The 4,466-nt window shown below is 54.5% G+C and overlaps 1 pseudogene; it reads right to left on the bottom strand.

Annotated features, from left to right (window-relative positions):
* Positions 1 to 294: 294 nt before the first annotated feature.
* Positions 295 to 4,048, bottom strand: LOC128596523 (leukocyte immunoglobulin-like receptor subfamily A member 6; annotated as a pseudogene).
* Between the last annotated feature and the right edge of the window lie 418 nt (positions 4,049 to 4,466).

The raw sequence follows: 4,466 nt of genomic DNA, 5'->3' as shown, positions 1-4,466 counted from the left end.
GTCCACAATTCCTGTGAATAAAACTTTGAAAACTCTTCTTAAGTTTATTAATACTCCTCCATATTAAATGTGCAGGATAGAAAGAATTGATAATAAGATAAAATTATCTGAAAAAGCAAATGTATTAATTAAATTAAGTCCTAATGAAAATAATAAAAGAATTCACCTATTTTTAAATCATAAATCCATATCAGTTAAATTAAAATTATAAATTTATGTATCTATTCTTTTATTTTAGAACAGTAGAGAGCATCATTTGAAAAGTGAGCAGAGAAGATGTGGAATAGAAATGACTCACACACAGGATGTGCTGTGTGGTGACTTCCCCTCCACTGGCTCAGTGAGCAGGTGAGGCCCCTCCTTAATCTCAGGTGTGCCCTGAGCACAGAGACCACCATAGGGGTCTGTGCTCGGTGGCACCCACAGCCCGGGGAGCTCCCCTCCGACAGAGTGTCTAGTGTGGGCTCCACCCTCACCTCTGTCAGATCCCACCAAGGCCTGAGCAGCCCCCTGTCCTGTTCTGAGAGGACTCAGGGAACCCCCGGCTTGTGGATGAGGGGCTCTTAGAAATGAGAAATAAGAGCTGTTCAGGGGGCATCCATCTATCCTCACTCCAAGTCGCCAGCCTGTTCTCCTTCTTCCCTGCCCAAGATTATCCTGTTTCCTATCAGGCCTGGACGCCATACTCTGCTGACCCAGCCCATCCTCCTCCTCCTCACCACACATCCTCCTAGACAGAGCAGGGGCCCGGGAGTCAGGCAGAGCTGTGCGAAGTGTGGATTCGGTAAACCAGCAGATGTCGTGTGAGGCAGGAGAGATCCTGACCAGCAGAGCTCTGTAAATCTTTACCGTTTCATAATATTCTGGCTTCTCATATAAACCTCATGCACATGCCCACATCTCCTGCAGCTTTCTAACCCTGACGAGTCTCAGTTACAAGAGGAGCAGGACAGGCCCACAGAGGGCTGGAGACAGGAGCACATCCCAGGTGCCCCAGGGGGTCAGAAAGGAGGGTGTTTTGAGGTCACCCTAGGTACCTCCCCTTCATTCAGATGGGAACCCAGGGCAGGAGGGGACAAGGCTTTCTTAGAAGTTCCTGCTCCCAAGAGGCGGCAGAACCAATACAGACTTTGCCACTTCTGGCCCCTCCCACCCGACTCCCAGACTAAACACCTGCCCTGTGCCCTCCCTGCTCCTGGCTTCCTATTGAGTGGAGATGGCTCCTGGGGTCCTGTTCAGGGAGGGGACACACCTAATTCCTCCTCCCTTCAGGTCTGACCCCTCCTCTCTGTCTGGACCTCATACACCTCCCTCCCTTCTGATGCCCACAGAGGGTCACAGCTGCTCCATCCTCAGAGCCCCAGAAGCCACATGGGCCCCTTGCTAAAGTCCACCCTGCTCCCTTTGGGAGGCAGACCCCGACCTAAGTATTGGGAATAGGATTGAAATGAGTCTGGAAGTTTCCGTGGGATCAGGATAACAGCTTCCATCTCTCATGGGGTCAGGACCCGGTGTTGAGGGACTAGGACACTTAGAGGTTCTGATTCTGAGATAAAGACATCAGCAGGTAGGTGAGTGGGGGCCTCTGACTTCTACCCTCAGTCTTGTCTCTTTGCTCTGAGGTTCACCCACATCTCATCCCACTTTTCATGCCCTGCACCCTGACTGAGACTTTAGGGGAAAGTGCCCAGGGATGAGAGGTCTCCTCTGATTCCTCCTATCTCGGCTGGACCCTCCCCTGTGACCTACCCCCTTCACCCCCTCATTCCTCAATGTCCCAGAGCTCTCCTGGGGCAGGGCCCTGAGCTGATCCTTTGATCTCAGAGAGGGCAGGGGCAGGTGTCCTCACCTGAGACCACGAGTTCCACGGGTTCACTGGGCAGTGACAACAGGTAAGGAGAAGGGCTGTGTGGGCTCACAGAACTCAAGGAAAATTCAGCCAGGAACTGCCCAGATCTAGACTTTGATCTGAGATGCAGGGGGCAATTTCTTGCTCCCTCCTTGGCCAGAAAGAAAGTGTCTGTTGGGCTCCATGACTGGCACACAAAGGTGACATCCTCTCCTGAGGCCACTGTGGGGCCCGGCTGCACGGAGATGAAGGGTCTGTAAAAGAGCTGTCCTAGAGAAAGTGGAAGGAGGGGTGCGGGCGGCCCCCTAACTTTGTCTGAGGTGACACATCCCTGGGCCTTTCTCTGAACACCTTCAGTGTCCCTATCTCCGTGTCTGAGTCTTCTTCTCCCCACTTACCTCTGTGTCTCTCTCCCTCCCCCTCCCTGAGACCCCCACCTCCTCCCAACCATCACCCCTGTCCCTTTCTCCTCCCCCCACAAGGACTGTGCAGTGTCTGGGTCCCTGACAACCCACTGGGCTCCTCACCTGAGATCAGGATGTCCAGGGGGTCACTGGGGGCTGACCACTCAGAGGAGAGGTTGTATCCACCATAGCATCTGTACTGACCCCCATGGGAGCCCCTCACAGGGCCCAGGGGAGAGTTGGCCTGAGAGAGTCCAGCCTGGGGCTGCCATCCAGGGAGCTGGGTGAGGACATGTCCCTCATCCCGGGACAGGGCAAATCTGTCATAGCTGACATCAGAGCAACACTGGAGGGTCAGGTTCTCTCCAGGGGCCATGACATGGCCCTACAGGGTGATGAGGGAGGGCTTCCTAGACACACCTGGGGGGGAAGGACAGGCCACGAGCTGCAGGGTCTGGCCCCTGCCAACTCCTCAGTGTCCTGTCCTGTCCCTGCAGGTCTCACTGTCTCTCTCTTGGGGTCTCTTGCTCCAGAGCCCTTGATTCCTCACCCTACACTACCATCTTGGGGTTCCTGAAAGCAAGGCTCACTGTGACATATTTTGGGTTTCAAAACATGAATAGCATGTTATGAAACCTCCTCACCTGAGACCAGGAGCTCCAGGGGGTCACTGGGTTCTGACTACACCTGGGGGTTGTTCCTGTAATAGCCACAGCATCTGAACATCCATCTGTGCCCAGGGATCACAGGGCCCACAGAAAACAGGGCCTGGAACTTGCCATTGGAGGCTGTGAGTCCAGTGTCCAGGACAGCTTTTGTTCTTCTTCCTTGGTCAAAGTAAACCTGGCAAATCCCACCTGTGACCCACACTGGAGGGTCCTATTTCCCCCTGAGGTCACCACAGGGCTCTGCAGGGATGAGAGGGTGGGTTTGCTGTAGACTCCTAGGACAGGAGGAGGCAGTAGTGTTAAATGGGGATCACACCTCCCACATCAACCTCCGGTTGGACTATGAGAGGGAGACACCCCTGAGAGCAGACCCCATTCCTGAGGGCAAAGCTTGAAGCTGGGAGCCCCAGGTGTCCTCTTACCTGTCACCATGAGCTCCAGGGTATCACTATGGTCTGACCATCCAGCAGGGCTGTGATAGTAACAGCGATATCCCATTGCATAGTGCTCTGTCATATACTGGATATTGAACTTGGCCTTGTTCCCAGGCTCCAGTGGTTTATTTCTGTCCCAGAAGCTTCCCTGTTTTTCCAGTTGGTATTCCTGGGCATCCAATGTCCCCTGACACCAGATAGTCACAGGGCTTCCCCTGGTTATCACAGAGTCTGGTTCAGCCCAGATGGTGGGTCTGGGGAGGGTTCCTGTTAGGAAATCAGAAGCTGGGTCCCCAGTCACCTTCCACCCCACTGATCCCAGTTCTGAGCCCGACTCTCCAGATGTTCCCCCCAATCAGCTCAGGGCTCCTGTTCCCCATTCTCAGCTGCCCAGGGGTGTCTTCTTGTCCCCACTGAGGAGAAGTGACTTGGGACAGCTGGGGACAGACTCACCTGCCTGTACGTGGGTCCTGGGGCCCAGACTCATCCCTGGAACAGATCTCAGTGAGAGATTTGTCACCTGAAGGCTGAGCATATCCTGTCTTCACACCCCCAAGGAGCCTCCTGAGTCCCTGGGGTCTCCTGATAGAGCAGGGCCTGGCTGTGGGTGGGTCTCTCCCTCCCAGATCAGGGTCTCCTCTGTCTGTCCCCACATCTCACCAAGCAGAGCAGGGTTATGAGGGTGGGGGTCATGGAGTCTCCCACCACTTGTCCCAGCTGTGCAGATGGAGGAGACCATGGTGCCTTCAGGACACACAGACACACAGGATGTGGCTAGTTGTACTTTGGGGCCTTTCTGACATGGTGCTGTCACATCTGAACCCCCACAGGAAGGGGAACTGCACCCTTCCCAGGAGCCTGGTTCTCATTTCCGCAGGGTGAGGGCTGGGGTGAGCACCAGGCTCTCTGCCGACACTTACACAGAAAGAGGGTCTCCCTGACCCACAGCCACCATCTGCCTCATGTGTCCTCAACTCACTGACGGCCAGGACACAGCAGCAAATGGACCTTGTAGCTTCTGTATCAGTCCCTCATAGGTGAACGTGAGCAGGGCCTCTTCTGGCTCAGAGCCTCTGTGGGTCTCCTCCCTCCTCCAGCCCATCCTTCTGCA

The sequence above is a fragment of the Nycticebus coucang genome, chromosome 10, assembly GCF_027406575.1.
Source record: "Nycticebus coucang isolate mNycCou1 chromosome 10, mNycCou1.pri, whole genome shotgun sequence".
In the NCBI taxonomy this organism is placed as follows: Eukaryota; Metazoa; Chordata; class Mammalia; order Primates; family Lorisidae; genus Nycticebus; species Nycticebus coucang.
The sequence above is the reverse complement of the archived record's forward strand: the minus strand, read 5'-3'. Positions and strand labels throughout refer to the sequence as shown.